General features: G+C 40.7%; 1 protein-coding gene across 1 annotated transcript in view; it reads left to right on the top strand.

Moving 5' to 3' along the window:
• The window catches only part of LOC122798690 (gastrula zinc finger protein XlCGF26.1-like), a 115,448-nt gene that overhangs the window by 71,856 nt on the left and 29,618 nt on the right, over window positions 1-13,974 (top strand). The window lies entirely within an intron of this gene.

Genomic DNA, 13,974 nt, shown 5'->3' on the forward strand with positions numbered 1-13,974 from the left:
GGGACAATTCTGAAATACTGGTCTTTTAAACTTAGAGAGTTGATAGACTAAGTTTAGTATTAGCATGCATTTTCTGAATAGTATTAAGTTTTATACAAAAATGTCTGTCATTATTTAGTGACTTCAGTCCTCAAAGAATTCTCAAAACAACAAACATTTTATGAGGAATAGGCCAAAAAACATTGAGGCAAAAATCTGGACAGTGTGTGAAAATTTGGACAGTTGATTGGTATCATATGTGCAACATCTGATCCCAGTTGGGTCACGTCAGACTCCAGCTGTATACATTCAGATGTTGTTACAGCACTTGTGAGAGCACTGATCAGTCTTCCGTATTCTGCTGTTCATTACAGAGACGTGAGCAATGTATCACCACTGTAATAAAAAAAGTCCCTTTGCACAGTAGGTAAAAATGGACCAGCAACAAAGTTCATAGTGGTATAGCCAATCCTGCTTCCACAGCTACACCTTCCCCTTGTCCCACACAGTGATGCTGCTAATTTCAAATCAGTGGGAGTTTGTAAAACATCTGATCCTTTTATTACCATAATATGGTAATGACACTAAATCTGCCATCATTCCTAATGAGTGGTAAAGTCATTATGACTTGCAGTTAGTAATGATGGTACACATGATAGCAAAGGAAGAGATAGTTAATGAGGTAAGTGTCTGACAGGAAGAGATGGTTAATGAGGCAAGTGTCTGACAGGAGGAGATGGTTAATGGGGCAAGTCTTTGGCAGGAAGAGATAGTTAATGAGGTAAGTGTCTGACAGGAGGAGATGGTTAATGGGGTAAGTGTCTGACAGGAAGAGATAGTTAATGGGGTAAGTGTGTGACAGGAAGAGATGGTTAATGAGGTAAGTGTCTAAGCAGGAAGAGATGGTTAATGAGGTAAGTGTCTAAGCAGGAAGAGATGGTTAATGGGGAAAGTGCCTGGCAGGAAGAGATGGTTAATGAGGTAAGTGTGTGACAGGAAGAGATGGTAAATGGGGTAAGTGTCTGGCAGGAAGAGATGGTTAATGAGGTAAGTGTCTGACAGGAGGAGATGGTTAATGGGGTAAGTGTCTGACAGGAAGAGATAGTTAATGGGGTAAGTGTCTGACAGGAAGAGATGGTTAATGAGGTAAGTGTCTAAGCAGGAAGAGATGGTTAATAGGGTAAGTGCCTGGCAGGAAGAGATGGTTAATGAGGTAAGTGTGTGACAGGAAGAGATGGTTAATGGGGTAAGTGTCTGACAGGAAGAGATAGTTAATGGGGTAAGTGTCTAACAGGAAGAGTTGGTTAATGAGGTAAGTGTGTGACAGGAAGAGATGGTTAATGAGGTAAGTGTGTGACAGGAAGAGATGGTTAATGAGGTAAGTGTCTGACAGGAAGAGATGGTTAATGAGGTAAGTGTGTGACAGGAAGAGATGGTTAATGGGGTATGTGGCTGACAGGAAGAGATGGTTAATGAGGTAAGTGTCTGACAGGAAGAGATGGTTAATGAGGTAAGTGCCTGGCAGGGAGAGATGGTTAATGAGGTAAGTGTCTGACAGGAAGAGATAGTTAATGAGTTAAGTGTGTGACAGGAAGAGATAGTTAATGGGGTAAGTGTCTGACAGGAAGAGATGGTTAATGAGGTACGTGTCTGACAGGACGAGATGGTTAATAAGGTATGTGTCTGACAGGAAGAGATGGTTAATGAGGTAAGTGTCTGGCAGGAAGAGATGGTTAATGAGGTAAGTGTCTATCAGGAAGAGATGGTTAATGAGGTAAGTGTGTGACAGGAAGAGATGGTTAATGAGGTATGTGTCTAACAGGAAGAGATGGTTAATGGGGTAAGTGTGTGGCAGGAAGAGTTGGTTAAAGAGGCAAGTGTCTGACAGGAAGAGATGGTTAATGAGGTAAGTGTCTGGCAGGAAGAGATGGTTAATGGGGTAAGTGTCTGACAGGAAGAGATAGTTAATGGGGTAAGTGTCTGACAGGAAGAGATGGTTAATGAGGTATGTGGCTGACAGGAAGAGATGGTTAATGGGCTATGTGTCTGACAGGAAGAGATGGTTAATGAGGTAAGTGTGTGACAGGAAGAGATGGTTAATGAGGTAAGTGTCTGGCAGGAAGAGATGGTTAATGAGGTAAGTGTGTGACAGGAAGAAATAGTTAATGATGTAAGTGTCTGGCAGGAAGAGACAGTTAATGAGGTAATTGTGTGACAGGAAGAGATAGTTAATGAGGTAAGTGTCTATCAGGAAGAGATGGTTAATGAGGTAAGTGTGTGACAGGAAGAGATAGTTAATGAGGTAAGCGTTTATCAGGAAGAGATGGTTAATGAGGTAAGTGTGTGACAGGAAGAGATGGTTAATGAGGTAAGTGTCTGACAGGAAGAGATGGTTAATGAGGTAAGTGTCTGACAGGAAGAGATAGTTAATGAGTTAAGTGTGTGACAGGAAGAGATAGTTAATGGGGTAAGTGTCTGACAGGAAGAGATGGTTAATGAGGTATGTGGCTGACAGGAAGAGATGGTTAATGGGCTATGTGTCTGACAGGAAGAGATGGTTAATGAGGTAAGTGTGTGACAGGAAGAGATGGTTAATGAGGTAAGTGCCTGGCAGGGAGAGATGGTTAATGAGGTAAGTGTGTGACAGGAAGAGATGGTTAATGAGGTAAGTGTCTGGCAGGAAGAGATAGTTAATGAGGTAAGTGTGTAACAGGAAGAGATAGTTAATGAGGTAAATGTCTATCAGGAAGAGATGGTTAATGAGGTAAGTGTGTGACAGGAAGAGATAGTTAATGAGGTAAGCGTCTATCAGGAAGAGATGGTTAATGAGGTAAGTGTGTGACAGGAAGAGATGGTTAATGAGGTATGTGTCTGACAGGAAGAGATGGTTAATGAGGTATGTGTCTGACAGGAAGAGATGGTTAATGAGGTAAGTGTCTATCAGGAAGAGATGGTTAATGAGGTAAGTGTGTGACAGGAAGAGATGGTTAATGAGGTATGTGTCTGACAGGAAGAGATGGTTAATGAGGTAAGTATCTGGCAGGAAGAGATGGTTAATGAGGTAAGTGTCTATCAGGAAGATATGGTTAATGAGGTAAGTGTGTGACAGGAAGAGATGGTTAATGAGGTAAGTGTCTGACAGGAAGAGATGGTTAATGAGGTAAGTGTCTGGCAGGAAGAGATAGTTAATGAGGTAAGTGTCTATCAGGAACAGATGGTTAATGGGGTAAGTGTCTGACAGGAAGAGATGGTTAATGAGGTATGTGTCTAACAGGAAGAGTTGGTTAATGAGGTAAGTGTCTGACAGGAAGAGATGGTTAATGGGGTAAGTGTCTGACAGGAAGAGATGGTTAATGGGGTAAGTGTCTGACAGGAAGAGATGGTTAATGAGGTAAGTGTCTGGCAGGAAGAGATAGTTAATGAGGTAAGTGTCTATCAGGAACAGATGGTTAATGGGGTAAGTGTCTGACAGGAAGAGATGGTTAATGAGGTATGTGTCTAACAGGAAGAGTTGGTTAATGAGGTAAGTGTCTGACAGGAAGAGATGGTTAATGAGGTAAGTGTCTGACAGGAAGAGATGGTTAATGGGGTAAGTGTCTGACAGGAAGAGATGGTTAATGAGGTATGTGTCTGACAGGAAGAGATGGTTAATGAGGTAAGTGTCTGACAGGAAGAGATGGTTAATGAGGTAAGTGTCTGACAGGGAGAGATGGTTAATGAGGTAAGTGTGTGACAGGAAGAGATGGTTAATGGGGTAAGTGTCTGACAGGGAGAGATGGTTAATGAGGTAAGTGTGTGACAGGAAGAGATGGTTAATGAGGTATGTGTCTAACAGGTAGAGATGGTTAATGGGGTAAGTATCTGGCAGGAAGAGTTGGTTAATGAGGTAAGTGTCTGACAGGAAGAGATGGTTAATGGGGTAAGTGTCTGACAGGGAGAGATGGTTAATGAGGTAAGTGTGACAGGAAGAGAGGGTTAATGACGTATGTATAACAGGAAGAGATGGTTAATGGGGTAAGCGTCTGACAGGGAGAGGTGGTTAATGAAGTAAGCGTGTCACAGGAAGAGATGGTTAATGAGATATGTGTCTAACAGGAAGAGATGGTTAATGGGGTAAGTGTCTGAAAGGAAGAGATGGTTAATGAGGTATGTGTGTGACAGGAAGAGATGGTTAATGAGGTAAGTGTCTGACAGGAAGAGATGGTTAATGAGGTAAGTGTCTTGGCAGGAAGAGATGGTTAATGGGGTATGTGTCTCACAGGAAGAGATGGTTAATGGGGTAAGTGTCTGACAGGAAGAGATGGTTAATGAGGTATGTGTCTCACAGGAAGAGATGGTTAATGGGGTAAGTGTGTGACAGGAAGAGATGGTTAATGGGGTAAGTGTGTGACAGGAAGATATGGTTAATGAGGTAAGTGTCTGACAGGAAGAGATGGTTAATGAGGTATGTGTCTCACAGGAAGAGATGGTTAATGGGGTAAGTGTGTGACAGGAAGAGATGGTTAATGGGGTAAGTGTCTGACAGGAAGAGATGGTTAATGAGGTATGTGTCTGACAGGAAGAGATGGTTAATGAGGCAAGTGTCTGACAGGAAGAGATGGTTAATGAGGTAATTGTCTTGGCAGGAAGAGATGGTTAATGGAGTATGTGTCTCACAGAAAGAGATGGTTAATGGGGTAAGTGTGTGACAGGAAGAGATGGTTAATGGGGTAAGTGTCTGACAGGAAGAGATGGTTAATGAGGTATGTGTCTCACAGGAAGAGATGGTTAATGGGGTAAGTGTGTGACAGGAAGAGATGGTTAATGGGGTAAGTGTCTGACAGGAAGAGATGGTTAATGAGGTATGTGTCTCACAGGGAGAAATGGTTAATGGGATAAGTGTGTGACAGGAAGAGATGGTTAATGGGGTAAGTGTGTGACAGGAAGAGATGGTTAATGGGGTAATTGTCTGACAGGAAGAGATGGTTAATGAGGTATGTGTCTCACAGGAAGAGATGGTTAATGAGGTAAGTGTCTGACAGGAAGAGATGGTTAATGAGGTAAGTGTCTGACAGGAAGAGATAGTTAATAGGGTAAGGGTCTGTCAGGAAGAGTTGGTTAATGAGGTAAGTGTCTAAGCAGGAAGAGATGGTTAATGGGGTGTCTGACAGGAAGAGATGGTTAATGAGGTAAGAATTTGATAGGAAGAGGTGGTTAATGAGGAATGTGTCTAACAGGAAGATATGGTTAATGGGGTAAGTGTCTGCTAGGAAGAGTTGGTTAATGAGTTAAGTGTCTGACAGGAAGAGATGATTAATGGGATAAGTGTGTGACAGGAAGAGATGGTTAATGGGGTAAGTGTCTGACAGGAAGAGATGGTTAATGGGGTAATTGTCTGACAGGAAGAAATGGTTAATGAGGTATTTGTCTCACAGGAAGAGTTGGTTAATGAGGTAAGTGTCTAAGCAGGAAGAGATGGTTAATGGGGTGTCTGACAGGAAGAGATGGTTAATGAGGTAAGAATTTGATAGGAAGAGGTGGTTAATGAGGAATGTGTCTAACAGGAAGATATGGTTAATGGGGTAAGTGTCTGCTAGGAAGAGTTGGTTAATGAGGTATGTGTCTCACAGAAAGAGATGGTTAATGGGATAAGTGTGTGACAGGAAGAGATGGTTAATGGGGTAAGTGTCTGACAGGAAGAGATGGTTAATGGGGTAAGTGTCTGACAGGAAGAGATGGTTAATGGGGTAAGTGTGTGACAGGAAGAGATGGTTAATGGGGTAATTGTCTGACTGGAAGGGATGGTTAATGAGGTATGTGTCTCACAGGAAGAGATGGTTAATGAGGTAAGTGTCTGACAGGAAGAGATGGTTAATGAGGTAAGTGTCTGACAGGAAGAGATAGTTAATAGGGTAAGGGTCTGTCAGGAAGAGTTGGTTAATGAGGTAAGTGTCTAAGCAGGAAGAGATGGTTAATGGGGTGTCTGACAGGAAGAGATGGTTAATGAGGTAAGAATTTGATAGGAAGAGGTGGTTAATGAGGAATGTGTCTAACAGGAAGATATGGTTAATGGGGTAAGTGTCTGGCAGGAACAGTTGGTTAATCAGGTAAGTGTCTGGCAGGAAGAGATAGTTAATGTGGTAAGTGTCTGACAGGAAGAGATGGTTAATGAGGTAAGTGTCTGCAGGAAGAGATGGTTAATGAGGTATGTGTCTAACAGGAAGAGATGTTTAATGGGGTAAGTGGCTGGAAGAGATGGTTAATGAGCTTAGTGTCTGACAGGACGAGTTGGTTAATGAGGCAAGTATCTGACAGGAAGAGATGGTTAATGAGGTAACTGTCTGACAGGAAGAGATGATTAATGGGGTAAGTGCCTGGCAGGAAGAGATGGTTAATGAGGTAAGTGTCTGACAGGAAGAGATGGTTAATGGGGTAAGTGTCTGACAGGAAGAGATGGTTAATGAGGTAAGTGTCTGACAGGGAGAGATGGTTAATGAGGTAAGTGTGTGACAGGAAGAGATGGTTAATGGGGTAAGTGTTTGGCAGGAAGAGATGGTTAATGAGGTAAGTGTCTGACAGGAGGAGATGGTTAATGGGGTAAGTGTCTGACAGGGAGAGATGGTTAATGAGGTAAGTGTGTGACAGGAAGAGATGGTTAATGAGGTATGTGTCTAACAGGAAGAGATGGTTAATGGGGTAAGTGTGTGGCAGGAAGAGTTGGTTAAAGAGGCAAGTGTCTGACAGGAAGAGATGGTTAATGAGGTATGTGTCTCACAGGGAGAAATGGTTAATGGGATAAGTGTGTGACAGGAAGAGATGGTTAATGGGGTAAGTGTGTGACAGGAAGAGATGGTTAATGGGGTAATTGTCTGACAGGAAGAAATGGTTAATGAGGTAAGTGTCTGACAGGAAGAGATGGTTAATAGGGTGGGTCTGTATTAAAATGATGAAAGCTGAAATCCGCGAATGCAATTACATCGACACATAAACGTCGATCTACTAAAACAGCAAAATACGGAAACGTCGAAAGTCAGAATGCCGAACGAATTTCCGGAAGCAGCAGCGCCATACAGGTAAGTTAAACCTAGCTAAACAAACCTAATGTAAATCACTTTTCCAAATGTTTTTGCAGGGCACCCCCCCACACACACACACCCCCCACTTATATATACCAACTCTAAGACCACACTACAGTGGGGAAAAGATAAATTTCCTTATCCCCATGATCACCCAGCTGGCCAAGGAAATTTTTTCAGCGTTCTGTCTTTTGACGTTTCCATAGTTTGCTGTTTTCATAGATTGACGTTTATGTGTCGATGTAATTGCATTCGCGGATTTCAGCTTTCGTGATTTTAATATAGACCCAATAGGGTAAGTGTCTGACAGGAAGAGGTGGTTAATGAGGTATGTGTCTGTGTTCCTTGCTCTGCGTTGTAGTGCATCACTGCCTCAGGTGCAGCACAGTGATTGGAGTGTTTGTATCACCAGAACATACACTGTACATTGTGTATTAAGTTAACGTTTGCATGAAGTACCACATTCCGTATCTATGTATCACAGCACACAACTTCGGTGTATGACAAATAGTGAACAGAATGCTTGTGTGCATGTGTGTACTGTGTTTATGAATTCCAGGGCTTGTTTACTGAGCCATCGGGATCTACAAATGCCATTTTCTAAATCCTGTTTTAACTCTTCACGTGAAACAAAATCTTTTTCTCCACCTGTCCATATTTAAGCAGTAGCAGAAGAACCCAACCCTGCCAAACCAAAATAATTTAGTTTAGGCAATATAATTTTGTATTTGCCGACTGTAACTAAATCAGTCAGTAAGATAAACATCACCTGCCCAATTTACATTCTCATTAATATCTTCAAATAGCTTATGTAATGGATAATCTTTTAACTGAGTAACCACGGTATAAATACATTGAAAATAAAGTATATTTCCCCACTGTATATTAACTCTAACCAAAGTACCTTTGCTATAATTTTTTTAACTGAATTGTATTTACTTTTAATAGGAAGAAGTAAGCAGATAAATAAAACACAAACAACGAGGCACCATGCAGAAAAAAGACTAATAAGCAAAAGTAACACTGTGAAGAGGACAAAACGTACCAGACAGCCGAGATATCCAGTAAAATTTATTCTAGAGTTAAACGTTTGAACAAACACCACGTTTTTCGTCATAAACTGTAAGACTTCTTCAGACACTAACACATTACATTTAACATATATATATATATATATATATGCTGACAAATCATTCAAATTGGCCAATAAAAACTATGCAAACCAATCCTCATGAATATTAATAAAATAAATAAAACAAATACTGAAACATTCATTGATAGATTCACAAAATAAAATAAAAAAAACAGTAAGGCCGCTCTCACAGTTAAACAACTGAAGGTCAGAATTAACAAACTGTAATAGATTTCAACAAGTTTAGGTTTAACCCTTATAGTAAAAATAGATCCAATTTGAGAAAAAAAAACAGAATAGAGAGGAAAAGGAGGTGAAACCATTAAATATTGATTATCAATATACAGTAGAGAGCCTCATTTTATTTCATGTAATAATTGAGCACATATTTCCACTGCAGTGAAGACTTTCAGTTTATTCCCAGAATTAGAAAAGTAGAATATATTACTTAAATGGTGTCCTAAGAAATTTAAAAATACTGTTGACTTAAGTTTCCTTTTAGCCACCACCATTGTTTGGCACACAACAGTTTTATAACACTCACAAGTACCCAGTAGACTTCCTATTTATGTTCAGCATATAAGCAAACTACCAAAAATACTGGCTTTAATTTATGCACATCTCCAGCATTCACTGGGTTTAGCCCTGCACACTTTCCATTGTAAGATAACATCTGAAAAAGATTCTCATTATTGAGCATGATAGCTGGTCCTAAATTGTTAGATGCTGCCCAAACCTGTTCTCATTACCTTTTTGAAAAAAAAATATCTCTTGAAGTCTCCATCTAATGGCCATGAGTCACTTCAGAGAAGTTACTTTAGCCTCCCATAAATCCTTATAAATCAACCTGGCTCCCCATTGGAAACCCTCCTCCACTTTCCCCAGGGAAAAGCTCTTCCTTGTTCTGGCAAATAAATACATTTAGTTCAAACCTCCCTCAGTTGGCCATAAGCAAAACTCTCCTGCATTTGCAAGCCAAATTAATTTCTAATGGTCTCAAAACTCTTCCAAGGTAGTCTGGTAGAGTTATTATAAAATCGGGACCATTTAAAGATGTCCTTGGTAATCCATAGACATTTTGCCCTATTACTGAAAACCTTGTCTCAATTAGCATGGTCCCATGTAATCTCTTAACAGACCTCTTCCCCATGCTACATCCTCTCTTGTCATTCCCTCTATACAAATTTGTTGTAACCAGTCCCTAGGAAGCTTATACCTCATATGATCTTTGGGTTGATGACTAGATGAACATTTGCTATGACCATTCTCCAGTAGTCTTAAGTGGTTTAGAAGACCAAGGCATATTTTGGTAGAAGCAAATGGGAAACACTCACCAGATAAAGATGAGTGTAACCAAAACTAGAAGTATGAACCAGAAATACACTCAAGTCACCAGGAATGGAAGAATAAAGTCCATTCCTGGTGACTTCACTGTACTTTTGGTTCATATTTTGGTAGATGTGGAACTCGCAAACCTCCATAAAAATGTGGGATATGTGCCAGTAATGCTAATATTCTTTTACCTTTCATACCAAAGATCACGTCATCAACTTTTGCAGGCATTGCCATATTGAATGAACTAAAGAAAAGAGAATGTTTCTGGCTACATAGAGTGCATTAATTAGAATCATAACTTGTACAACTGTAGTCTTACCCAAAGGGGTCTTATTGTCAAGCATTGGTAATAAGTTCCTCGCTTTAACCAACAATTCTCGCATAGTGACGTCTGTCTCGTCCCCTACGGAATACCTTAATTTTAAACCTAGATGAATAGCACCTCATATGCAGGATATAAAACAGACATTAACATCCTTATAAGTCATCCCCTTCCCTCCCCCAGTATGACTGATTTGGAGGGGTTACAAGTCAAGCCTAAAACGTTCTCAAATTAATAAAAAATGTTGGTTAGTAAATCAAGTTGTTCGCAAACAATGAAGTTTGTGAACAGATCCATCTGATCTAGCTTAGGTATCTAGAACTGTCCTTACATGAAACGCTAACTCAATAACTAACAAAAAAGGGTCTGGATAAAGTGGGCAGCTCTATCTGGTGCCTCTACTAATCTTTCCAAGATGCGATAAACTCCCATGAACCAGAAGCCTAAAGGTAGGTAAAAAATAAAGTCACTTGATCCACCTAATTAATAGAGAAACACAATTCCTTTGTTGTAAAACACAGGAAGGAAAATCCTATTTAACTGAGTTGATTGCTTTCTTGATATCAAATAACAGTATTGCTACTTTGCTATTCATTGGACGAAATCTCTGAAGAAATACTGGTAATTTCAATAATTGTCTGAGACCTTTCATCCACTTATAAAGACATTCTAGCCTTTACAGATAAGTCAAGGTAAAGGACTTTCTATCTAGTGGTTAGAATTTTAGCAGCAATTTTCATATCTACAATGATTAGAAAGAGAGGCCTATAATCACCCCCCAATGTGGAGTTGTTTGCTTTAGCTTGAAAATAAGGTTAATGGAATCCTGGTTGTAATCATAACCTTTTTGCTGTTCTGTGGTGTTAAAGTTAAATAAATTAGTTAACATCTGAGCTACTTCTTCAGCTCCCCAATCAGATGGGAAACCATCTATTCCTGGTGCTATATTGCTTTATGATGCTTACGTCTGGAGATTGCATTTTGTAACTTCCCCAAAAGAAATTGTCCCTTAAAGGATGATGTTCATCATATTGATCAGTGCTGCAGTAGCTTACCTATATGCATTATATCCTTTCAAGGATAAAACAGCTGGCCAGTTTCCAAAGTTTCAGTGCACCTTCCACACAACCCAAAATGTCAGGCATCTTGAGCTGATGTGGGAGGGTGGGAGGTTGGCATAATGGTTACGGTGCTTACCTTACAGGCACAAGGTGCAAGGTTTGATTCTCACAGGGGGTAAGTGGCTAGGCTCAAAATGGCCCACAACGGCAGTTAGCCTAGTACTAATCTATGAACCTATGAACCTATGAGCTGACTAAAAAGACAAGTTTGAGTACCACATCCCCCAGAGCTTTACTGCCATCAAAGAGTGCATTTGAAGACTGACAGTTTGGTACTGTTACTTTTCTTGGCGGATAAGTTCTGTTTTGGGATGAACCTTCCATTTTAAGTTATTTTAAAGCTAGAGATTTTGTGTCTTAAAGGACTGTCATAAGATTGAATTGTACTTTTAAATAAGAGCATTCATTTTTCTTGTTAGTTTAAAAGTTATGTAAACTTCTTGCTAGGAGGTTTTATGGTAAAATTTATCGCTATTCATTACCTATTGTGGAATAAATAGAAAATTATTTATTGAATTTATCAAGGAGTTACTGTTTTTTTGGTTACGTGGTTCTAATTTATATCGGATTGTGGTTTTGGTTCTTGTTACTTGTCTTCCCCAGGAAAGAGGCACCATTTTTGGCTTGACTACTGAACAAGCTACTGGTCCCATGGTCAGTCGTTCTTCCAGCCACAAAAGAAAAAAGTTAAGCAAAGAGCCTTTGCCACCACAGCAAGCTAGCAATTTTCCTCAGCTGCAAATAGGTGATACTGCTGTGGCAACTGCTGTACCTCAGACCGCTCATCTTTTCCCCGGGATTACTCTGGTGTTGCACCTACAGGCACTATGGGCTGGGGTTTGCCACATCCTGTGTGGCTATTAGGGTCCCTTGAAAGAGCAAGGGAGAACCACTCTTGTTGGTCCTGGGAGAGGGAACAGGGAAGGCTTCCCTCTTGTGTCAGAATGATATAACCATCCATGGGAAGCTGCAGCCGTCATTAGTAACACTTTTGGACCCATCATGTTCCTATTAGAAAGAAACGGAGAGCTAAGCGTGTGTCAACTCCTCCTCAAATTTCCTTTGACAGGAGTAGTTTACTGAGTCTGGCTCAGGTTTTAATTCAGACTATTGATCCTTCTTGTAAACTAATTTCTAGTAAAAGAAAGAGACACCTCTTTTCCCGAACAGAGTTAAGATTCTGAATTTGAACAGGAAGAAGAAGGGATCAATACAGGGTTTTCTTCTCAGATTTCTGATTCACACTCAGAGGAAGGCTCACTTTCTTATTCTCGCTGTGGGGGTTTCTCTTTCTCTGAGACTATTGTTGGAATGCACCAGTGTTTGTAGTTCATAGGTTCATAGGTAGGTACTAGGCTATCTGCCCGAAGGCATTTATAAGCCTAGCCAGAATGTGTTCACTTTCGCCACCCCCTTAGATTAGTTCCTTGTGCCTCTGTCCAGCAGAGCCACTGAAGTGATCCCCAGGGTAAACTTTCTGTTTCCCATCCACTCGTCAAGGTTTCTCTTGAACAGTGTTAGCGAGGAGCTCTGCCTAATGTAGATTGGAATCTTGTTCCAAAGCATGGGAAGTCTCTGGGACAGGAATCTATCCCTCCAGCACGTCCTATTTATTGTTGTGGTGAGGTTTAGATCCCTAGAGCATGTGGCTCGAGGGGATAAGGTTTTCTTTAGTTGGAGCATGCCCATCAATTCTGGGTTGAACATGGCCTTGTATGTCAGGCAGAGATCACCGATGAGCAGGCAGTATGCAACCGAGTACAGCTGGAGTTTCTTCAAATCGAGCTGCATAGGGCATCTGTTTGAGGAAAGTGATCCTCTTGGTGAGGTACTTCTGTGGTCTTTCCAGCTGTTGCAGGTGTCTTGTAAGGTTCATCCATAATGGGGCATTGTACTGTATGATGGGTCTAATGAGTGATGAGTAGAGGGGCACAATGACTTCTTTTGATCTGGATGCAAACCCTTTTGTGATTAGGTGGGCCACACAGGGAGAACATTGAGGCTTTCCAGTCCCTCAGAAAATACTATGAGTTATTACAGAAGGAATTTCCATAAACTACACCAGTTCCTACTGTTCTGTCTGCTTTAGATGGTGTCTGTTACTGCCTGCAGTTTTCGCGATAATCAGACAGCTGCCCCTAAGCACCTAGTCAATTCCAGTCCTAATCTTTCTGATAAGGATGGGAAAATTATTGCTAAGCATGGGAACATGTGAATTGTTGTCAGGCTCATATGTTAAAGCTTGCTTTGATTGTGAAAGTAATGAGGAATGTTTAATGTGCAGTTTCTTCTTGTGAAGAAAAATCTGTTTTAAATAATTTAGTTTCTTCTTTTGCACAGGTGACTACTCATTGTTTGCAGTGCCTGTGTATATGACTCTGTTGATACTTCTTTCAGGGCTATGGCCACTGGTACTGTTTTGAGGAGGTTTGCCGGGATGCATTCTCAGAATCTCCCAGATTATGTTAAAAGTGTGATTTTAATTTCCACTTTGGAGAGAGATTTAGTATATTAGGCCTCTGCAGAAGTGATCAAAAAGTGTGATAAAATGGGTAGGCCAATCCAGGGAATCTCTAAGATTTTTCAGCCCTCCTTTTCTAAAGTTTCTAAGGAATTCTCTAACTTTTCATCCAATTTTGGCAAAAAGCAGAACAACAGGGTACAGGTAAACAGATGTTTAAGAAGAAATGGCAAGAGGGTTTCAAAAAGAAGCCTCAAACCTCCCAAAACCAAGGACAGTCCAATAACTCTGAATGACTATTCAAGAGACCTTATGACCCCCACCCCTAGACCCTTTTTTTCTTCCAGAAAGTCTGAATCTCCATTTTTCCTCTTTGACAACAGATAGTTTCAGACAAATGGGTTCTGAAGATCACTCAAGTTTACAGATGGCAGTGTGAGGAAATTCCTCCTGTCCAGGGGGTTATTCCTAATCCTCCAGATCAGAGTCTTTTGTTCCACCAGTTATTCACCACACGCCCTTGTAGCTGACTGAATAGACAGGGACTTTTTCAAGTGGTAACTACACCA

This window comes from Protopterus annectens, chromosome 3.part1 (assembly GCF_019279795.1).
Source record: "Protopterus annectens isolate FY-2018-M chromosome 3.part1, PAN1.0, whole genome shotgun sequence".
Lineage (NCBI taxonomy): Eukaryota > Metazoa > Chordata > Ceratodontiformes > Protopteridae > Protopterus > Protopterus annectens.